We start from the raw sequence: 25,898 nt of genomic DNA, 5'->3' as shown, positions 1-25,898 counted from the left end.
GGAGTTGGATATCACATCTCATGCTAAAGGGAGGGTCTCAGGTTTGGAAGGGGAAGGATTTGGATATCACGTCTCATGTTATAGGAAGGATCTCAGGTTTGGTATTAGAAGCATTGAGATATCACATCTCATGCTATCGGAAGGATCTCAGGTTTGGTATTAGAGGCATTGAAATATCACATCTCATGCTAAAGGGAGGGTCTCAGGTTTGTAAGGGGAAGGATTTGGATATCACATCTCTTGTTATAGGAAGGATCACAGGTTTGGTATTAGAAGCATTGAGATATCACATCTCATGCTATCGGAAGGGTCTCAGGATTGGAATGGGACGGAGTTGGATATCACATCTCATGCTAAAGGGAGGGTCTCAGGTTTGGAAGGGGAAGGATGTGGATATCACATTTCATGTTAGAGGTAGGATCTCAGGTTTGGTATTGGAGGCATTGAGATATCACATCTCATGCTATCAGAAGGGTCTCAGGATGGGAATGGGAAGGAGTTGGATATCACATCTCATGCTAAAGGTAGGGTCTCAGGTTTGGAAGGGGTAGGATTTGGATATCACATCTCATGCTATCAGAAGGGTCTCAGGATGGGAATGGGAAGGAGTTGGATATCACATCTCATGCTATAGGAAGGGTCTCAGGTTTGGTATTAGAAGCATTGAGATATCAAGTCTCATGGTATAGGAAGGGTCTCAGAATTGGAATGGGAAGGAGTTGGATATCTCATGTTATAGGAAGGATCTCAGGTTTGGTATAAGAATTGAGATATCACATCTCTGCTATCGGAAGGGTCTCAGGATTGGAATGGGAAGGAGTTGGATATTCCAATCTCATGTTATAGGAAGGGTCTCAGGTTTGGTATTAGAAGCATTGAGATATCACATCTCATGCTATAGGAAGGGTCTCAGGGTTGGAATGGGAAGGACTTGGATATCACATCTCATGCTATAGGGAGGGTCTCAAGTTTGATATTAGAAGCATTGAGATATTACATCTCATGATATCGGAAGGGTCTCAGGATTGGAATGGGAAGGAGTTGGATATCACATCTCATGATAAAGGAAGGGTCTAAGGTTTGGAAGGGAAGGATTTGGATATCACATCTCATGTTATAGGACGGGTCTCAGGTTTGGTATTAGAAGCATTGAGATATCAAGTCTCATGGTATAGAAAGGGGATCAGAATTGGAATGGGAAGGAGTTGGATGTCACAACTCAAGCTATAGGAAGGGTCTCAGGATTGGAATGGGAAGGACTTGGATATCACATCTCATGCTATAGGGAGGGTCTCAAGTTTGATATTAGAAGCATTGAGATATCACATCTCATGATATCGGAAGGGTCTCAGGATTGGAATGGGAAGGAGTTGGATATCACATCTCATGATAAAGGAAGGGTCTAAGGTTTGGAAGGGGAAGGATTTGGATATCACATCTCATGTTATAGGACGGGTCTCAGGTTTGGTATTAGAAGCATTGAGATATCAAGTCTCATGGTATAGGAAGGGGCTCAGAATTGGAATGGGAAGGAGTTGGATATCAAGTCTCATGGTATAGGAAGGGGCTCAGAATTGGAATGGGAAGGAGTTGGATATCACATCTCATGCTAAAGGGAGGGTCTCAGGTTTGGAAGGGGAAGGATTTGGATATCACATCTCATGTTATAGGAAGGATCTCAGGTTTGGTATTAGAAGCATTGAGATATCACATCTCATGCTATCGGAAGTATCTCAGGTTTGGTATTAGAGGCATTGAGATATCACATCTCATGCTATCTATCATAAGGGTCTCAGGATTGGAATGGGAAGGAGTTGGATATCACATCTCATGCTAAAGGGAGGGTCTCAGGTTTGGAAGGGGAAGGATTTGGATATCACATCACATGTTATAAGAAGGATCTCAGGTTTGGTATTAGAAGCATTGAGATATCACATCTCATGCTATCGGAAGGGTCTCAGGATTGGAATGGGAAGGAGTCGGATATCACATCTCATGCTATAGGAAGGCCCTCAGGTTTGGAAGGGGAAAGAGTTGGATATCACATTTCATGTTAGAGGTAGGATCTCAGGTTTGGTATTAGAGGCATTGAGATATCACATCTCATGCTATCAGAAGGGTCTCAGGATTGGAATGGGAAGGAGTTGGATATCACATCTCATGCTAAAGGGAGGGTCTCAGGTTTGGAAGGGGAAGGATTTGGATATCACGTCTCATGTTATAGGAAGGATCTCAGGTTTGGTATTAGAAGCATTGAGATATCACATCTCATGCTATCGGAAGGATCTCAGGTTTGGTATTAGAGGCATTGAGATATCACATCTCATGCTAAAGGGAGGGTCTCAGGTTTGGAAGGGGAAGGATTTGGATATCACATCTCTTGTTATAGGAAGGATCACAGGTTTGGTATTAGAAGCATTGAGATATCACATCTCATGCTATCGGAAGGGTCTCAGGATTGGAATGGGAAGGAGTTGGATAACACATCTCATGCTAAAGGGAGGGTCTCAGGTTTGGAAGGGGAAGGATTTGGATATCACATCTCATGTTACAGGAAGGATCTCAGGTTTGGTATTAGAAGCATTGAGATATCACATCTCATGCTATCGGAAGTATCTCAGGTTTGGTATTAGAGGCATTGAGATATCACATCTCATGCTATCTATCATAAGGGTCTCAGGATTGGAATGGGAAGGAGTTGGATATCACATCTCCTGCTAAAGGGAGGGTCTCAGGTTTGGAAGGGGAAGGATTTGGATATCACATCACATGTTATAAGAAGGATCTCAGGTTTGGTATTAGAAGCATTGGGATATCACATCTCATGCTATCGGAAGGGTCTCAGGATTGGAATGGGAAGGAGTCGGATATCACATCTCATGCTATAGGAAGGCTCTCAGGTTTGGAAGGGGAAAGAGTTGGATATCACATTTCATGTTAGAGGTAGGATCTCAGGTTTGGTATTAGAGGCATTGAGATATCACATCTCATGCTATCAGAAGGGTCTCAGGATTAGAATGGGAAGGAGTTGGATATCACATCTCATGCTAAAGGAAGGGTCTCAGGTTTGGAAGGGGAAGGATTTGGATATCACGTCTCATGTTATAGGAAGGATCTCAGGTTTGGTATTAGAAGCATTGAGATATCACATCTCATGCTATCGGAAGGATCTCAGGTTTGGTATTAGAGGCATTGAGATATCACATCTCATGCTAAAGGGAGGGTCTCAGGTTTGTAAGGGGAAGGATTTGGATATCACATCTCTTGTTATAGGAAGGATCACAGGTTTGGTATTAGAAGCATTGAGATATCACATCTCATGCTATCGGAAGGGTCTCAGGATTGGAATGGGACGGAGTTGGATATCACATCTCATGCTAAAGGGAGGGTCTCAGGTTTGGAAGGGGAAGGATGTGGATATCACATTTCATGTTAGAGGTAGGATCTCAGGTTTGGTATTGGAGGCATTGAGATATCACATCTCATGCTATCAGAAGGGTCTCAGGATGGGAATGGGAAGGAGTTGGATATCACATCTCATGCTAAAGGGAGGGTCTCAGGTTTGGAAGGGGTAGGATTTGGATATCACATCTCATGTTATCGGAAGGATTTCAGGTTTGGTATTAGAAGCATTGAGATATCACATCTCATGCTATAGGAAGGGTCTCAGGTTTGGTATTAGAAGCATTGAGATATCAAGTCTCATGGTATAGGAAGGGTCTCAGAATTGGAATGGGAAGGAGTTGGATATCTCAAGCTATAGGAAGGGTCTCAGGTTTGGAATGGGAAGGGGTTTGATATCACAACTCATGCCATAGTATGGGTCTCAGGTTTGGTAGAAACATTGGGATATCACATCTCATGCTATCGGAAGGGTATCAGGATTTGATTTGGAAGGAGTTGGATATCCCATCTCATGCTATAGGAAGGGTCTCAGGTTGGAATGGGAAGGAGTTGGATATCACATCTCATGTTATAGGAAGGGTCCCAGGATTGGAATGGGAAGGACTTGGATATCATATCTCATGCTATAGGAAGGCTCTCAGGTTTGGAAGGGGAAGGAGTTGGATATCACATTTCATGTTAGAGGAAGGATCTCAGGTTTGGTATTAGAGGCATTGAGATATCACCTCTTGTTATAGGAAGGGTCTCACGTTTGGTACAAGCATTGAGATATCACATCTCATGCTATAGGAAGGGTCTCAGGATTGGAATGGGAAGGAGTTGTATATCACATCTCAAGCTATAGGAAGGGTCTCACGTTTGGTATAAGCATTGAGATATCACATCTCATGCTATAGGAAGGGTCTCAGGATTGGAATGGGAAGGTGTTGGATATCACATCTCATGTTATAGGAAAGATCTCAGGTTTGGTATTAGAAGCATTGCGACATCACATCTCATGTTATAGGAAGGGTCTCAGGATTGGAATGGGAAGAAGTTGGCTATCACATCTCATGCTATAGGAAGGGTCTCAGGTTTGGTATAAGCATTAAGATATCACATCTCATGCTATAGGAAGGGTCTCAGGATTGGAATGGGAAGGAGTTGTATATGACATCTCATGCCATAGGAAGGGTCTCAGGTTTGGAATAAGCATTGAGATATCACATCTCATGCTATAGGAAGGGTCTCAGGATTGGAATGGGACGGACTTCGATATCACATCTCATGCTATAGGGAGGGTCTCAGGTTTGGAAGGGGAAGGATTTGGATATCACATCGCATGTTATAGGAAGGATCTCAGGTTTGGTAAGGGAAGGAGTTGGATATCACATTTCATGTTAGAGGTAGGATCTCAGGTTTGGTATTAGAGGCATTGAGGTATCACATCTCATGCTATCAGAAGGGTCTCAGGATTGGAATGGGAAGGAGTTGGATATCACATCTCATGCTAAAGGGAGGGTCTCAGGTTTGGAAGGGGAAGGATTTGGATATCACATCGCGTGTTATAGGAAGGATCTCAGGTTTGGTATTAGAATCATTGAGATATCACATCTCATGCTATCGGAAGTATCTCAGGTTTGGTATTAGAGGCATTGAGATATCACATCTCATGCTATCATAAGGGTCTCAGGATTGGAATGGGAAGGAGTTGGATATCACTTCTCATGCTAAAGGGAGGGTCTCAGGTTTGGAAGGGGAAGGATTTGGATATCACATCACATGTTATAAGAAGGATCTCAGGTTTGGTATTAGAAGCATTGAGCTATCACATCTCATGCTATCGGAAGGGTCTCAGGATTGGAATGGGAAGGAGTTGGATATCACATCTCATGCTATAGGAAGGGTCTCAGGTTTGGAACGGGAAGGAGTTGGATATCACATCTCATGTTATAGGAAGAGTCTCAGGTTTGGTATAAGCATTGAGATATCACATCTCTGCAATCGGAAGTGTCTCAGGATTGGGATGGGAAGGAGTTGGATATCACATCTCATGCTATAGGAAGGGTCTCAGGTTTGGAACGGGAAGGAGTTGGATATCCCATCTCATGTTATAGGACGGGTCTCAGGTTTGGTATTAGAAGCATTGAGATATCACATCGCATGCTGTAGGAAGGGTCTCAGGATTGGAATGGGAAGGAGTTGGATATTACATCTCATGCTATAGGAAGGTTCTCAGGTTTGGTATAAGCATTGAGGTATCACATCTCTGCTATCGAAAGTGTCTCAGGATTGGAATGGGAAGGAGTTGGATACCCATCTCATTTTATAGGACGGGTCTCAGGTTTGTTATTAGAATCATTGAGATATCATATTGCATGCTGTAGGAAGGGTCTAAGGATTGGAATGGGAAGGACTTGAATATCACATCTCATGCTATAGGTAGGCTCTCAGGTTTGGAAAGGGAAGGAGTTGTATATTACATTTCGTGTTAGAGGAAGGATCTCAGGTTTGGTATTAGAGGCATTGAGATATCACATCTCATGCTATAGGAAGGGTCTCAGGATTGGAATGGGAAGGAGTTGGATATCACATCTCATGCTAAAGGGAGGGTCTCAGGTTTGGAAGGGGAAGGATTTGGATATCACATCGCGTGTTATAGGAAGGATCTCAGGTTTGGTATTAGAATCATTGAGATATCACATCTCATGCTATCGGAAGTATCTCAGGTTTGGTATTAGAAGCATTGAGCTCTCACATCTCATGCTATCGGAAGGGTCTCAGGATTGGAATGGGAAGGAGTTGGATATCACATCTCATGCTATAGGAAGGGTCTCAGGTTTGGAACGGGAAGGAGTTGGATATCACATCTCATGTTATAGGAAGAGTCTCAGGTTTGGTATAAGCATTGAGATATCACATCTCTGCAATCGGAAGTGTCTCAGGATTTTGATGGGAAGGAGTTGGATATCACATCTCATGCTATAGGGAGGGTCTCAGGTTTGGAACGGGAAGGAGTTGGATATCCCATCTCATGTTATAGGACGGGTCTCAGGTTTGGTATTAGAAGCATTGAGATATCACATCGCATGCTGTAGGAAGGGTCTCAGGATTGGAATGGGAAGGAGTTGGATATTACATCTCATGCTATAGGAAGGTTCTCAGGTTTGGTATAAGCATTGAGGTATCACATCTCTGCTATCGAAAGTGTCTCAGGATTGGAATGGGAAGGAGTTGGATACCCATCTCATTTTATAGGACGGGTCTCAGGTTTGTTATTAGAATCATTGAGATATCATATTGCATGCTGTAGGAAGGGTCTAAGGATTGGAATGGGAAGGACTTGAATATCACATCTCATGCTATAGGTAGGCTCTCAGGTTTGGAAAGGGAAGGAGTTGGATATCACATTGCATGTTAGAGGAAGGATCTCAGGTTTGGTATTAGAGGCATTGAGATATCACATCTCATGCTATAGGAAGGGTCTCAGGATTGGAATGGGAAGGGGTTGGATATCACATCTCATGCTATAGGAAGGTTCTCAGGTTTGGTATAAGCATTGAGATGTCACATCTCATGCTATAGGAAGGGTCTCAGGATTGGAATGGGAAGGAGTTGGATATCACATCTCATGTTATAGGAAGGATCTCAGGTTTGGTATTAGAAGCATTGAGATATCACATCTCATGCTATAGGAAGGGTCTCAGGATTGGAATGGGAAGGAGTTGTATATGACATCTCATGCCATAGGAAGGGTCTCAGGTTTGGTATAAGCATTGAGATATCACATCTCTGCTATCGGAAGGGTCTCAGGATTGGAATGGGAAGGAGTTGGATATCCCATCTCATGTTATAGGAAGAGTCTCAGGTTTGGTATTAGAAGCATTGAGATATCACATCTGATGCTATAGGAAGTGTCTCAGGATTGGAATGGGAAGGAGTTTGATATCACATCTCATGCCATGTATGGGTCTCAGGTTTTGTAGAAGCATTGTGATATCACATCTCATGCTATCGGAAGGGTATCAGGATTGGATTTGGAAGGAGTTGGATATCCCATGTCATGCTATAGGAAGGGTCTCAGGTTGGAATGGGAAGGAGTTGGATATCACATCTCATGTTATAGGAAGGGTCTCAGGATTGGAATGGGAAGGACTTGGATATCACATTTCATGCTATAGGAAGGCTCTCAGGTCTGGAAGGGGAAGGAGTTGGATATCACATTTCATGTTAGAGGTAGGATCTCAGGTTTGGTATTAGAGGCATTGAGATATCACATCTCATGCTATCAGAAGGGTCTCAGGATTGGAATGTGTTAGGAAAGATTTCATAATTGTAGGTAATTTTCCTTCCATGTGGCAACCCCTAAACTTTTTGCTGTTCTTTTTCACCTTGTTCTTGACTTTGCCAGAGAAGTGCAGCCTTCTGCCGCACTCCTCTTTGCTTTCGCTCCTTTCTTACGGGGAAACTGACATGCCCTTAAGACAGTCAGTACCGGGGAACGCTGTTTCCCGTAGTTTCTTTTACCATGTTGCGGCTTTAGTGCAATATGACACAAGAGGGCACTGTAAGCTAAGTTACAGCTCTCTTGGGTCTCTAGCCTTCTACAGGCCCTAGATACTCATTTAGGATGGTATTTGATCGGTGCAAGTCATTCAGGGACTGGAATGGTGGCAGCGATCGTTTTGTGTATTTTGAGCTCCTTTTGGCGTTCTAAGTGCGTCTTTCACGCTGAACCCAAAATGGTGGCCTGCCTCCCAAAATGGCCAGACCACGAGGCTCCTTTGTCTTGTCCACTGACCGTCTTGCTCCCTTCACCTTCCCCAGGTCGAGCCGACCCGGGGCCTTCCTTATTTGGGCATGTACTTTCCCGCGAAACACGGATGCTTTCGCGGGCTTCTACATGTCGTATGTGTGCCTCCAGGGTGTGGGCTGGGATGTCTGGTCCCAATACACATCCTGGGTGCCAGAGAGTCTAGGGTGGTGTGAATGCCTGGGACCACCGTGGTCCGTGATTGGTCCACGAATGGTGTGCGTGTTTGATGTGCGGATCTCCCATTGGGTCCCCTCCGTTTTGGCGCGAAGGGAACCGTGGATAAGAGGGGGCTGGAAACACCACTACCATGTCGATCTCCTGAGTTCTCACGAACGAAGGAATACAGGAGCCAAGTATCCTGCAACCAAGAGGCTGGACCGAGGAATCGCTGGTGACCCGCTGAAGGACTCCTACTTTGCACTGCTGTCGTCCTGTGAAACCCTTTCCTCCTTTGATCGAACCAGAAGGCCTGTACTGGTGCTTCGACCTTTGGAATAGCAGGAATAGCTATTCTCGGCAACTTCATCATCTCCTGCCAGTAAGCCTTCGGAAGCGTCTCTGGGCCATCCAGTTGACTGACCAGCTTACACGGGAGTCCTGCTCTGTAACCGCCGCCAGGTTGTGTAGTATCTCGAGTCCTTGTCACTCTCCCACGCTTCGTACACTTGGCGTTCCCAGGTCGGAAGGGAGGAGTGTACATTTGGCTCAGATACACACGGCCGCTCCGTTGTCCTGCTGCGGCAACAAACTGTGCAGGTTTCTTCGATTGGGACGTCTTTTTGCTCTACACGACGACGAGGCATTCCCTGCTCTTCTGAACCTGCCAGCTGCTGAAACTGACGTGGAGAAGCCTGGGTCTGCTTGCATCGGGGACCGGTGAGTAGCATAGCTAGGATCTGGTCGCCCTCCTGCAGTAGCCCATTGCTTTTCCCCGCTGTGTAAAACAGCACCCTTTTGTCCGTACTCGCGCTCTGCTTCTGCCCACTGTGGAGGCTGCGCTTGAGTCGCGGAACCTGTTCTTCTTCTTTAGTGCACTAATCTGAACTGCCTGACTTCCTTCGAAGAGCTTCCCCTTTTGCCCGTTGGCACCAGCGCGTGCAGGTACTTTGAGCACAAGGCTCCACTCTTCGCAGGGCTCGGACTTCCATCTAGTTAGGTGCCGCTGAAGGCGAACTGAGTCTAAAGCATTATCGCACTGCCAGTTTTCCTTCCCTTTCAGGTGGACTACACATTTCGTGCGTATAACGCTTGCGACTGTCGTATTTGTATATATATTGTCTTGATATGGTATGTGTTGGTTTAATATTGTGATATTGTGATTTTCTCGCTACGGTCATTGTTTTAAAGGCCTTAAAATAAACGTGTATATATTTTTATATAACACCTGTTTGGAGTAGTTTGTAAGTGTTCTGGTTTTGTGTGCTCATTGCGGGCTTTCAGTCACCCTCACCCCTCTTGAGACCTAGTCTTGACCGCCGCAATCGCTACCTTGATTGGTCTGGCTCGTCCAGAGGTTACCCTGTTCCAAGTAATTAGGTTGGCCTTCTGAACTTCTGCGCCACCAGGACAGAGTTCAGAAATCCGTCTTAACAAATTGGTGTACAGCGGTGGGATACGACTGAAGGTATCCAGTGTTGCGCACGAACTAAGGCATTTCAGGTTATTCCAACCAGGACACGTAGTGAATTGTTGTAGTATAACTTTAAAAAAGCCATAGTCCTATCTAACAGTATGGAAACAAATACCTTGTTAACTTTAAATGCTTCCAAATCAGAAACATTGAAGAAGATGTGTGCGGAGAGAGGTGTTTCCTCTCAAGGCACGAAATTGGAAATGATCCAAAGAATCGTGGCGTGGCAGGAAGCGCAGCTTGACGCTATAACTTCTGAGGACAGTGCGGAAGGTGGTGGGGTTCCTCCACCGCAGTGGTAGGCGAGCTCGGGGGAATATTCTCTTTCCCCCGTCGTGACTTGTTGACTCCTTTCGCCTTGGGTTTCCCCTTCGGCTGGGGCGGTGTATTGGACTTGGCCAATGCTGCCCGTGCTTGAGACCGTGTGTAGGGTCTTTCGGCAGTGTCTCCTACGAGCCCTAAAGCTCTGAGATCATTACCTAACAAGACCTTTCCCGGGACGTTTCTCTGAATGCTCACTGGAATCCTGACTGCTGTACCATTTAAAGTAAGATTTACAGGTATTACTGGAAACATACGGAGGGGGCCGTCAGCCAACTTAGTGGGCATCAGAGTAGCTCTGGCAACTTCCTCTGAGTCTACCAAGGTAGAATCCACTACAGTGCGACTGCACCCACTATCCCTAAGAGCTGGAGTATCTACTGTCTTTAAAGTAGTGCTTGGTATTATCCGGAATCCTAGCATAAGCCTCTGCGACTTTAGGCTCCCAGGAACCCAGGGATATCCAACTCCTTCCCAATCCAATCCTGAGACCCTTCCGATAGCAGAGATGTGATATCTCAATGCTTATACCAAACCTGAGACCCTTCCTATGGCATGAGATGTGATATCCAACACCTTGCCATTCAAATCCTGAGACCCTCCCTATAACAAGAGATGTCATATCCAACTCCTTCCCATTCCAAACCTGAGACCCTTCCTTTAGCATGAGATGTGATATCCAAATCCTTCACATTCCAATCCGGAGACCCTTCCTATAACATGAGATGTGATATCCAACTCCTTCCCAATCCAATCCTGAGACCCTTCCGATAGCAGAGATGTGATATCTCAATGCTTATACCAAACCTGAGACCCTTCCGATAGCAGAGATGTGATATCTCAATGCTTATACCAAACCTGAGACCCTTCCTATGGCATGAGATGTGATATCCAACACCTTGCCATTCAAATCCTGAGACCCTCCCTATAACAAGAGATGTCATATCCAACTCCTTCCCATTCCAAACCTGAGACCCTTCCTTTAGCATGAGATGTGATATCCAAATCCTTCACATTCCAATCCGGAGACCCTTCCTATAACATGAGATGTGATATCCAACTCCTTCCCAATCCAATCCTGAGACCCTTCCGATAGCAGAGATGTGATATCTCAATGCTTATACCAAACCTGAGACCCTTCCTATAGCATGAGATGCCATTCAAATCCTGAGACCCTCCCTATAACAAGAGATGTCATATCCAACTCCTTCCCATTCCAAACCTGAGACCCTTCCTTTAGCATGAGATGTGATATCCAAATCCTTCACATTCCAATCCGGAGACCCTTCCTTTAGCATGAGATGTGATATCCAAATCCTTCCCATTCCAATCCTTAAACCCTTCCTATAGCATGAGATGTGATATCTCAATGTTTCTAATAAAAAACCTGAGACCCTTCCTATAGCAAGAGATGTGATATCCAAATCCTTCCCATTCCAACCTGAGACCCTTCCTATAGCATGAGAAGGGATATCCAACTCCTTCCCATTCCAATCCTTAAACCCTTCCTATAGCATGAGATGTGATATCTCAATGTTTCTAATAAAAAACCTGAGACCCTTCCTATAGCAAGAGATGTGATATCCAAATCCTTCCCATTCCAACCTGAGACCCTTCCTATAGCATGAGAAGGGATATTCAACTCCTTCCCATTCCAATCCTGAGATCCTTCCTATAACATGAGATGTGATATCCAATTCCTTCCCATTCCAAACCTGAGACCCTTCCTATTGGATGAGATGTGATATCCAACTCCTTCCCATTGCAAACCTGAGACCCTTCCTATACCATAAGATGTGATATCTCAATGCTTCTAATACCAAACCTGGGACCCGTCCTATAACATGAGATATGATATCCAAATCCTTCCCATTCCAATCCTGAAACCCTTCCGATAGCATGAGATGTGATATCTCAATGTTTCTAATAAAAAACCTGAGACCCTTCATATAGCAAGAGATGTGATATCCAAATCCTTCCCATTTCAATCTTGAGACCCTTCCTATAACATGAGATATGATATCCAACTCCTTCCCATTCCAACATGAGACCCTTCCTATAGCATGAGAAGGGATGTCCAACTCCTTCCCAATCCAATCCTGAGACCCTTCCGATAGCAGAGATGTGATATCTCAATGCTTATACCAAACCTGAGACCCTTCCTTTAGCATGAGATTTGATATCCAAATCCTTCAAATTCCAATCCTGAGACCCTTCCTATATCATGAGATGTGATATCTCAATGCTTCTAATACCAAACCTGAGATGCTTCCTATAACATGAGATGTGATATCCAACTCCTTCCCATTCCAAACCTGAGACCCTTCCGATAGCATGAGATGTGATATCTCAATGCTTCTAAAACCAAACATGAGAACCATCCTATAACATGAGATGTGAAATCCCAATCCTTCCCTTCCCAAACCTGAGACCCTTCCTATAGCTTGAGATGTGATATAAAACTCCTTCCCATTCCAATCCTGAAATAGCTTGAGATGTGATATCCAACTCCTTCCCATTCCAATCCTGAGACCCTTATTATACCATGAGATGTGATATCTCAAGGCTTCTAATACCAAACCTGAGACCCTTCCTATGGCATGAGATGTGATATCCAACTCCTTGCCATTCAAATCCTGAGACCCTCCCTATAACAAGAGATGTCATATCCAACTCCTTCCCATTCCAAACCTGAGACGCTTCCTTTAGCATGAGATGTGATATCCAAATCCTTCACATTCCAATCCAGAGACCAATCCTATAGCATGAGATGTGATATCTCAATGCTTCTAATACCAAACCTGAGACCCTTCCGATAGCATGAGATGTGATATCTCAATGCTTCAAAAACCAAACATGAGAACCATCCTATAACATGAGATGTAAAATCCAAATCCTTCCCTTCCCAAACCTGAGACTCTTCCTATAGCATGAGATGTGATATCTCAATGCTTCTACCAAACCTGAAACCCTTCCTTTAGCATGAGATGTGATATCCAGCTCCTCCCATTCCAATCCTGAGACCCTTCCGATAGCATGAGATGTGATATCTCAATGCTTCTAATATCAAAACTGAGACCCTCCCTATAGCATCAGATGTGATATTTAAGTCCTTCCCATTCCAGTCCTGAGACCCTTCCGATAGCAGAGATGTGATATCTCAATGCTTATACCAAACCTGAGACCCTTCCTATGGCATGAGATGTGATATCCAACTCCTTGCCATTCAAATCCTGAGACCCTCCCTATAACAAGAGATGTCATATCCAACTTCTTCCCATTCCAAACCTGAGACCATTCCTTTAGCATGAGATGTGATATCCAAATCCTTCACATTCCAATCCAGAGACCAATCCTATAGCATGAGATGTGAGTTCTCAATGCTTCTAATACCAAACCTGAGACCCTTCCGATAGCATGAGATGTAATATCTCAATGCTTCAAAAACCAAACATGAGAACCATCCTATAACATGAGATGTGAAATCCAAATCCTTCACTTCCCAAACCTGAGACTCTTCCTATAGCATGAGATGTGATATCTCAATGCTTCTAATATCAAACTTGAGACCCTCCCTATAGCATGAGATGTGATATCCAAGTCCTTCCCATTCCAATCCTGAGACACTTCCTATAGCATGAGATGTGATATCTCAATGCTTCTAATACCAAACCTGAGACTCTTCCTATAACATGAGATGGGATATCCAACTCCTTCCCATTCCAATCCTGAGACCCTTCCTATAGCATGAGATGTGATATCTCAATGCTTATCCCAAACCTGAGACCCTTCCTATAGCTTGAGATGTGATATCAAACTCCTTCCCATTCCAATCCTGAAATAGCTTGAGATGTGATATCCAACTCCTTCCCATTCCAATCCTGAGACACTTATTATACCATGAGATGTGATATCTCAAGGCTTCTAATACCAAACCTGAGACCCTTCCTATGGCATGAGATGTGATATCCAACTCCTTGCCATTCAAATCCTGAGACCCTCCCTATAACAAGAGATGTCATATCCAACTCCTTCCCATTCCAAACCTGAGACCCTTCCTTTAGCATGAGATGTGATATCCAAATCCTTCACATTCCAATCCGGAGACCCTTCCTATAACATGAGATGTGATATCCAACTCCTTCCCAATCCAATCCTGAGACCCTTCCGATAGCAGAGATGTGATATCTCAATGCTTATACCAAACCTGAGACCCTTCCTATGGCATGAGATGTGATATCCAACTCCTTGCCATTCAAATCCTGAGACCCTTCCTATAACAAGAGATGTCATATCCAACTCCTTCCCATTCCAAACCTGAGACCCTTCCTTTAGCATGAGATGTGATATCCAAATCCTTCACATTCCAATCCAGAGACCAATCCTATAGCATGAGATGTGATATCTCAATGCTTCTAATACCAAACCTGAGACCCTTCCGATAGCATGAGATGTGATATCCAACTCCTTCCCATTCCAATCCTGAGACACTTCCTATAGCATGAGATGTGATATCACAATGCTTCTAATACCAAACCTGAAACCCATCCTATAACATGAGATGTGATATCCAAATCCTTCCCCTTCCAAACCTGAGACCCTTCCTTTAGCATGAGATGTGATATCCAGCTCCTCCCATTCCAATCCTGAGACCCTTCCGATAGCATGAGATGTGATATCTCAATTCTTCTAATATCAAAACTGAGACCCTCCCTATAGCATGAGATGTGATATCTAACTCCTTCCCATTCCAATCCTGAGACCCTTCCGATAGCAGAGATGTGATATCTCAATGCTTATACCAAACCTGAGACCCTTCCTATGGCATGAGATGTGATATCCAACTCCTTGCCATTCAAATCCTGAGACCCTCCCTATAACAAGAGATGTCATATCCAACTCCTTCCCATTCCAAACCTGAGAGCCTTCCTTTAGCATGAGATGTGATATCCAAATCCTTCACATTCCAATCCGGAGACCAATCCTATAGCATGAGATGTGATATCTCAATGCTTCTAATACCAAACCTGAGACCCTTCCGATAGCATGAGATGTGATATCTCAATGCTTCAAAAACCAAACATGAGAACCATCCTATAACATGAGATGTGAAATCCAAATCCTTCCCTTCCCAAACCTGAGACTCTTCCTATAGCATGAGATGTGATATCTCAATGCTTCTAATATCAAACTTGAGACCCTCCCTATAGCATGAGATGTGATATCCAAGTCCTTCCCATTCCAATCCTGAGACACTTCCTATAGCATGAGATGTGATATCTCAATGCTTCTAATACCAAACCTGAGACTCTTCCTATAACATGAGATGGGATATCCAACTCCTTCCCATTCCAATCCTGAGACTCTTCTGATAGCAGAGATGTGATATCTCAATGCTTATACCAAACCTGAGACCCTTCCTACGGCATGAGATGTCATATACAACTCCTTCCCATTCCAATCCTGAGACCCTTCCTATAGCATGAGATGTGATATCTCAATGCTTATACCAAACCTGAGACCCTTCCTATAGCATGAGATGTGATATCCAACTCCTTCCCATTCCAATCCTGAGACCCTTCCTATAGCATGAGATTTGATGTCTCAATGCTTCTAATACCAAACCTGAGATCCTTCCTATAACATGAGATGTGATATCCAACTCCTTCCATTCCAATCCTGAGACCCTTCCTATAGCATGAGATTTGATATCTCAATGCTTATACCAAACCTGAGACCCTTCCTATAGCATGAGATGTGATATCCAAGTCTTTCCCATTCCAATCCTTAGACCCTTCCTACAGCATGCAATATGATATCTCAATGATTCTAATAACAATCCTGAGACCCGTCCTATAACATGAGATGGGATATCCAATTCCTTCCCATTCCAATCCTGAGACACTTCCGATAGCAGAGATGTGATATCTCAATGCTTATACCAAACCTGAGACCCTTCCTATAACATGAGATCGGATATCCAACTCCTTCCCGTTCCAAACCTGAGACCCTTCCTTTAGCATGAGATGTAATATCCAGCTCCTTCCCATTCCAATCCTGAGACACTTCCGATAGCATGAGATGTGATATCTCAATGCTTCTAATATCAAAACTGAAACCCTCCCTATAGCATGATATGTGATATCTAAGTCCTTCCCATTCCAATCCTGAGACCCTTCCTATAGCATGAGATGTGATATCTCAATGCTTCTACCAAACCTGAGACCCTTCCTTTAGCATGAGATGTGATATCCAACTCCTTCCCATTCCAACCTGAGACCCTTCCTATAGCATGAGAAGGGATATCCAACTCCTTCCCAATCCAATCCTGAGACCCTTCCGATAGCAGAGATGTGATATCTCAATGCTTATACCAAACCTGAGACCCTTCCTATGGCATGAGATGTGATATCCAATTCCTTGCCATTCAAATCCTGAGACCCTCCCTATAACAAGAGATGTCATATCCAACTCCTTCCCATTCCAAACCTGAGACCCTTCCTTTAGCATGAGATGTGATATCCAAATCCTTCACATTCCAATCCGGAGACCCTTCCTATAACATGAGATGTGATATCCAACTCCTTCCCATTCCAAACCTGAGACCCTTCCTTTAGCATGAGATGTGATATCCAAATCCTTCACATTCCAATCCGGAGACCCTTCCTATAACATGAGATGTGATATCCAACTCCTTCCCAATCCAATCCTGAGACCCTTCCAATAGCAGAGATGTGATATCTCAATGCTTATACCAAACCTGAGACCCTTCCGATAGCAGAGATGTGATATCTCAATGCCTATACCAAACCTGAGACCCTTCCTATGGCATGAGATGTGATATCCAACACCTTGCCATTCAAATCCTGAGACCCTCCCTATAACAAGAGATGTCATATCCAACTCCTTCCCATTCCAAACCTGAGACCCTTCCTTTAGCATGAGATGTGATATCCAAATCCTTCACATTCCAATCCGGAGACCCTTCCTATAACATGAGATGTGATATCCAACTCCTTCCCAATCCAATCCTGAGACCCTTCCGATAGCAGAGATGTGATATCTCAATGCTTATACCAAACCTGAGACCCTTCCTATAGCATGAGATGTGATATCGCAATGCTTCTACTAAAACTGAGACCCTTCCTTTAGCATGAGATGTGATATCCAAGTCCTTCCCATTCCAATCCTGAGACCCTTCCTATAGCATGAGATGTGATATCTCAATGCTTCTAATACCAAACCTGAGATCCTTCCGATAGCATGAGATGTGATATCTCAATGCTTCTAATACCAAACCTGAGATCCTTCCTATAACATGCGATGTGATATCCAAATCCTTCCCCATCCAAACCTGAGACCCTCCCTTTAGCATGAGATGTGATATCCAACTCCTTCCCATTCCAATCCTGATACCCTTCTGATAGCATGAGATGTGATATCTCAATGCCTCTAATACCAAACCTGAGATCCTAACTCTAACATGAAATGTGATATCCAACTCCTTCCCTTTCCAAACCTGAGAGCCTTCCTACAGCATGAGATGTGATATCCAAGTCCTTCCCATTCCAATCTTGAGACCCTTCCTATAACATGAGATGTGATATCCAACTCTTTCCCATTCCAACCTGAGACCTTTCCTATAGCATGAGATGGGATATCCAACAACTCCTTCCAAATCCAATCCTGATACCCTTCCGATAGCATGAGATGTGATATCCCAATGCTTCTACAAAACCTGAGACCCATACCATGGCATGATGTGATATCAAACTCCCGTCCTATACCATGAGACTTGATATCTCAATGCTTCTAATACCAAACCTGAGACCGGTCCAATAACATGAGATGTGATATCCAAATCCTTCCCCTTCCAAACCTGAGACCCTTCCTTTAGCATGAGATGTGATATCCAAATCCTTCCCATTCCAATCCTTAAACCCTTCCTATAGCATGAGATGTGATATCTCAATGTTTCTAATAAAAAACCTGAGACCCTTCCTATAGCAAGAGATGTGATATCCAAATCCTTCCCATTCCAACCTGAGACCCTTCCTATAGCATGAGAAGGGATATCCAACTCCTTCCCATTCCAATCCTTAAACCCTTCCTATAGCATGAGATGTGATATCTCAATGTTTCTAATAAAAAACCTGAGACCCTTCCTATAGCATGAGAAGGGATATCCAACTCCTTCCCATTCCAATCCTGAGATTCTTCCTATAACATGAGATGTGATATCCAATTCCTTCCCATTCCAAACCTGAGACCCTTCCTATTGGATGAGATGTGATATCCAACTCCTTCCCATTCCAAACCTGAGACCCTTCCTATACCATAAAATGTGATATCTCAATGCTTCTAATACCAAACCTGGGACCCGTCCTATAACATGAGATATGATATCCAAATCCTTCCCATTCCAATCCTGAAACCCTTCCGATAGCATGAGATGTGATATCTCAATGTTTCTAATAAAAAACCTGAGACCCTTCATATAGCAAGAGATGTGATATCCAAATCCTTCCCATTTCAATCTTGAGACCCTTCCTATAACATGAGATATGATATCCAACTCCTTCCCATTCCAACATGAGACCCTTCCTATAGCATGAAAAGGGATGTCCAACTCCTTCCCAATCCAATCCTGAGACCCTTCCGATAGCAGAGATGTGATATCTCAATGCTTATACCAAACCTGAGACCCTTCCTTTAGCATGAGATTTGATATCCAAATCCTTCACATTCCAATCCTGAGACCCTTCCTATAGCATGAGATGTGATATCTCAATGCTTCTAATGCCAAACCTGGGATGCTTCCTATAACATGAGATGTGATATCCAACTCCTTCCCATTCCAAACCTGAGACCCTTCCGATAGCATGAGATGTGATATCTCAATGCTTCTAAAACCAAACATGAGAACCATACTATAACATGAGATGTGAAATCCCAATCCTTCCCTTCCCAAACCTGAGACCCTTCCTATAGCTTGAGATGTGATATCAAACTCCTTCCCATTCCAATCCTGAAATAGCTTGAGATGTGATATCCAACTCCTTCCCATTCCAATCCTGAGACCCTTATTATACCATGAGATGTGATATCTCAAGGCTTCTAATACCAAACCTGAGACCCTTCCTATGGCATGAGATGTGATATCCAACTCCTTGCCATTCAAATCCTGAGACCCTCCCTATAACAAGAGATGTCATATCCAACTCCTTCCCATTCCAAACCTGAGACGCTTCCTTTAGCATGAGATGTGATATCCAAATCCTTCACATTCCAATCCAGAGACCAATCCTATAGCATGAGATGTGATATCTCAATGCTTCTAATACCAAACCTGAGACCCTTCCGATAGCATGAGATGTGATATCTCAATGCTTCAAAAACCAAACATGAGAACCATCCTATAACATGAGATGTGAAATCCAAATCCTTCCCTTCCCAAACCTGAGACTCTTCCTATAGCATGAGATGTGATATCTCAATGCTTCTACCAAACCTGAAACCCTTCCTTTAGCATGAGATGTGATATCCAGCTCCTCCCATTCCAATCCTGAGACCCTTCCGATAGCATGAGATGTGATATCTCAATGCTTCTAATATCAAAACTGAGACCCTCCCTATAGCATGAGATGTGATATTTAAGTCCTTCCCATTCCAATCCTGAGACCCTTCCGATAGCAGAGATGTGATATCTCAATGCTTATACCAAACCTGAGACCCTTCCTATGGCATGAGATGTCATATACAACTCCTTCCCATTCGAATCCTGAGACCCTTCCTATAGCATGAGATGTGATATCTCAATGCTTATACCAAACCTGAGACCCTTCCTATAGCATGAGATGTGATATCCAACTCCTTCCCATTCCAATCCTGAGACCCTTCCTATAGCATGAGATGTGATGTCTCAATGCTTCTAATACCAAACCTGAGATCCTTCCTATAACATGAGATGTGATATCCAACTCCTTCCATTCCAATCCTGAGACCCTTCCTATAGCATGAGATTTGATATCTCAATGCTTATACCAAACCTGAGACCCTTCCTATAGCATGAGATGTGATATCCAAGTCTTTCCCATTCCAATCCTTAGACCCTTCATACAGCATGCAATATGATATCTCAATGATTCTAATAACAATCCTGAGACCCGTCCTATAACATGAGATGGGATATCCAATTCCTTCCCATTCCAATCCTGAGACACTTCCGATAGCAGAGATGTGATATCTCAATGCTTATACCAAACCTGAGACCCTTCCTATAACATGAGATCGGATATCCAACTCCTTCCCGTTCCAAACCTGAGACCCTTCCTTTAGCATGAGATGTAATATCCAGCTCCTTCCCATTCCAATCCTGAGACACTTCCGATAGCATGAGATGTGATATCTCAATGCTTCTACCAAACCTGAGACCCTTCCTTTAGCATGAGATGTGATATCCAACTCCTTCCCATTCCAACCTGAGACCCTTCCTATAGCATGAGAAGGGATATCCAACTCCTTCCCAATCCAATCCTGAGACCCTTCCGATAGCAGAGATGTGATATCTCAATGTTTATACCAAACCTGAGACCCTTCCTATGGCATGAGATGTGATATCCAACTCCTTGCCATTCAAGTCCTGAGACCCTCCCTATAACAAGAGATGTCATATCCAACTCCTTCCCATTCCAAACCTGAGACCCTTCCTTTAGCATGAGATGTGATATCCAAATCCTTCACATTCCAATCCGGAGACCCTTCCTATAACATGAGATGTGATATCCAACTCCTTCCCAATCCAATCCTGAGACCCTTCCGATAGCAGAGATGTGATATCTCAATGCTTATACCAAACCTGATACCCTTCCTATGGCATGAGATGTGATATCCAACTCCTTGCCATTCAAATCCTGAGACCCTCCCTATAACAAGAGATGTCATATCCAACTCCTTCCCATTCCAAACCTGAGACCCTTCCTTTAGCATGAGATGTGATATCCAAATCCTTCACATTCCAATCCAGAGACCAATCCTATAGCATGAGATGTGATATCTCAATGCTTCTAATACTAAACCTGAGACCCTTCCGATAGCATGAGATGTGATATCTAAATGCTTCAAAAACCAAACATGAGAACCGTCCTATAACATGAGATGTGAAATCCAAATCCTTCCCTTCCCAAACCTGAGACTCTTCCTATAGCATGAGATGTGATATCTCAATGCTTCTAATATCAAACTTGAGACCCTCCCTATAGCATGAGATGTGATATCCAAGTCCTTCCCATTCCAATCCTGAGACACTTCCTATAGCATGAGATGTGATATCTCAATGCTTCTAATACCAAACCTGAGACTCTTCCTATAACATGAGATGGGATATCCAACTCCTTCCCATTCCAATCCTGAGACTCTTCTGATAGCAGAGATGTGATATCTCAATGCTTATACCAAACCTGAGACCCTTCCTACGGCATGAGATGTCATATACAACTCCTTCCCATTCCAATCCTGAAACCCTTCCTATAGCATGAGATGTGATATCTCAATGCTTATACCAAACCTGAGACCCTTCCTATAGCATGAGATGTGATATCCAACTCCTTCCCATTCCAATCCTGAGACCCTTCCTATAGCATGAGATGTGATGTCTCAATGCTTCTAATACCAAACCTGAGATCCTTCCTATAACATGAGATGTGATATCCAACTCCTTCCATTCCAATCCTGAGACCCTTCCTATAGCATGAGATTTGATATCTCAATGCTTATACCAAACCTGAGACCCTTCCTATAGCATGAGATGTGATATCCAAGTCTTTCCCATTCTAATCCTTAGACCCTTCCTACAGCATGCAATATGATATCTCAATGATTCTAATAACAATCCTGAGACCCGTCCTATAACATGAGATGGGATATCCAACTCCTTCCCATTCCAATCCTGAGACACTTCCGATAGCAGAGATGTGATATCTCAATGCTTATACCAAACCTGAGACCCTTCCTATAACATGAGATCGGATATCCAACTCCTTCCCGTTCCAAACCTGAGACCCTTCCTTTAGCATGAGATGTAATATCCAGCTCCTTCCCATTCCAATCCTGAGACACTTCCGATTGCATGAGATGTGATATCTCAATGCTTCTAATATCAAAACTGAAACCCTCCCTATAGCATGAGATGTGATATCCAACTCCTTCCCTTTCCAACCTGAGACCCTTCCTATAGCATGAGAAGGGATATCCAACTCCTTCCCAATCCAATCCTGAGACCCTTCCGATAGCAGAGATGTGATATCTCAATGCTTATACCAAACCTGAGACCCTTCCTATGGCATGAGATGTGATATCCAACTCCTTGCCATTCAAATCCTGAGACCCTTCCTATAGCATGAGAAGGGATATCCAACTCCTTCCCAATCCAATCCTGAGACCCTTCCGATAGCAGAGATGTGATATATCAATGCTTATACCAATCCTGAGACCCTTCCTATAGCATGAGATGTGATGTCTCAATGCTTCTAATACCAAACCTGAGATCCTTCCTATAACATGAGATGTGATATCCAACTCCTTCCATTCCAATCCTGAGACCCTTCCTATAGCATGAGATTTGATATCTCAATGCTTATACCAAACCTGAGACCCTTCCTATAGCATGAGATGTGATATCCAAGTCTTTCCCATTCCAATCTTTAGACCCTTCATACAGCATGCAATATGATATCTCAATGATTCTAATAACAATCCTGAGACCCGTCCTATAACATGAGATGGGATATCCAATTCCTTCCCATTCCAATCCTGAGACACTTCCTATAGCAGAGATGTGATATCTCAATGCTTATACCAAACCTGAGACCCTTCCTATAACATGAGATCGGATATCCAACTCCTTCCCGTTCCAAACCTGAGACCCTTCCTTTAGCATGAGATGTAATATCCAGCTCCTTCCCATTCCAATCCTGAGACACTTCCGATAGCATGAGATGTGATATCTCAATGCTTCTACCAAACCTGAGACCCTTCCTTTAGCATGAGATGTGATATCCAACTCATTCCCATTCCAACCTGAGACCCTTCCTATAGCATGAGAAGGGATATCCAACTCCTTCCCAATCCAATCCTGAGACCCTTCCGATAGCAGAGATGTGATATCTCAATGCTTATACCAAACCTGAGACCCTTCCTATGGCATGAGATGTGATATCCAACACCTTGCCATTCAAATCCTGAGACCCTCCCTATAACAAGAGATGTCATATCCAACTCCTTCCCATTCCAAACCTGAGACCCTTCCTTTAGCATGAGATGTGATATCCAAATCCTTCACATTCCAATCCGGAGACCCTTCCTATAACATGAGATGTGATATCCAACTCCTTCCCAATCCAATCCTGAGACACTTCCGATAGCAGAAATGTGATATCTCAATGCTTATACCAAACCTGAGACCCTTCCTATGGCATGAGATGTGATATCCAACTCCTTGCCATTCAAATCCTGAGACCCTCCCTATAACAAGAGATGTCATATCCAACTCCTTCCCATTCCAAACCTGAGACCCTTCCTTTAGCATGAGATGTGATATCCAAATCCTTCACATTCCAATCCAGAGACCAATCTATAGCATGAGATGTGATATCTCAATGCTTCTAATACCAAACCTGAGACCCTTCCGATAGCATGAGATGTGATATCTCAATGCTTCAAAAACCAAACATGAGAACCGTCCTATAACATGAGATGTGAAATCCAAATCCTTCCCTTCCCAAACCTGAGACTCTTCCTATAGCATGAGATGTGATATCTCAATGCTTCTAATATCAAACTTGAGACCCTCCCTATAGCATGAGATGTGATATCCAAGTCCTTCCCATTCCAATCCTGAGACACTTCCTATAGCATGAGATGTGATATCTCAATGCTTCTAATACCAAACCTGAGACTCTTCCTATAACATGAGATGGGATATCCAACTCCTTCCCATTCCAATCCTGAGACTCTTCTGATAGCAGAGATGTGATATCTCAATGCTTATACCAAACCTGAGACCCTTCCTACGGCATGAGATGTCATATACAACTCCTTCCCATTCCAATCCTGAGACCCTTCCTATAGCATGAGATGTGATATCTCAATGCTTATACCAAACCTGAGACCCTTCCTATAGCATGAGATGTGATATCCAACTCCTTCCCATTCCAATCCTGAGACCCTTCCTATAGCATGAGATGTGATGTCTCAATGCTTCTAATACCAAACCTGAGATCCTTCCTATAACATGAGATGTGATATCCAACTCCTTCCATTCCAATCCTGAGACCCTTCCTATAGCATGAGATTTGATATCTCAATGCTTATACCAAACCTGAGACCCTTCCTATAGCATGAGATGTGATATCCAAGTCTTTCCCATTCCAATCCTTAGACCCTTCCTACAGCATGCAATATGATATCTCAATGATTCTAATAACAATCCTGAGACCCGTCCTATAACATGAGATGGGATATCCAACTCCTTCCCATTCCAATCCTGAGACACTTCCGATAGCAGAGATGTGATATCTCAATGCTTATACCAAACCTGAGACCCTTCCTATAACATGAGATCGGATATCCAACTCCTTCCAGTTCCAAACCTGAGACCCTTCCTTTAGCATGAGATGTAATATCCAGCTCCTTCCCATTCCAATCCTGAGACACTTCCAATAGCATGAGATGTGATATCTCAATGCTTCTAATATCAAAACTGAAACCCTCCCTATAGCATGAGATGTGATATCCAACTCCTTCCCATTCCAACCTGAGACCCTTCCTATAGCATGAGAAGGGATATCCAACTCCTTCCCAATCCAATCCTGAGACCCTTCCGATAGCAGAGATGTGATATCTCAATGCTTATACCAAATCTGAGACCCTTCCTATGGCATGAGATGTCATATCCAACTCCTTCCCATTCCAAACCTGAGACCCTTCCTTTAGCATGAGATGTGATATCCAAATCCTTCACATTCCAATCCGGAGACCCTTCCTATAACATGAGATGTGATATCCAACTCCTTCCCAATATAATCCTGAGACCCTTCCGATAGCAGAGATGTGATATCTCAATGCTTATACCAAACCTGAGACCCTTCCTATAGCATGAGATGTGATATCCAACTCCTTCCGATTCCAATCCTGAGACCCTTCCTATAGCATGAGATGTGATATCGCAATGCTTCTACCAAAACTGAGACCCTTCCTTTAGCATGAGATGTGATATCCAAGTCCTTCCCATTCCAATCCTGAGACCCTTCCTATAGCATGAGATGTGATATCTCAATGCTTCTAATACCAAACCTGAGATCCTTCCGATAGCATGAGATGTGATATCTCAATGCTTCTAATACCAAACCTGAGATCCTTCCTATAACATGAGATGTGATATCCAAATCCTTCCCCATCCAAACCTGAGACCCTCCCTTTAGCATGAGATGTGATATCCAACTCCTTCCCATTCCAATCCTGATACCCTTCTGATAGCATGAGATGTGATATCTCAATGCCTCTAATACCAAACCTGAGATCCTACCTCTAACATGAAATGTGATATCCAAATCCTTCCCTTTCCAAACCTGAGAGCCTTCCTACTGCATGAGATGTGATATCCAAGACCTTCCCATTCCAATCTTGAGACCCTTCCTATAACATGAGATGTGATATCCAACTCTTTCCCATTCCAACCTGAGACCTTTC

The sequence above is a fragment of the Ambystoma mexicanum genome, chromosome 10 (genome assembly GCF_040938575.1).
Source record: "Ambystoma mexicanum isolate Mex_15411 chromosome 10, UKY_AmexF1_1, whole genome shotgun sequence".
In the NCBI taxonomy this organism is placed as follows: domain Eukaryota; kingdom Metazoa; phylum Chordata; class Amphibia; order Caudata; family Ambystomatidae; genus Ambystoma; species Ambystoma mexicanum.
This window is presented reverse-complemented; position numbering follows the sequence as displayed.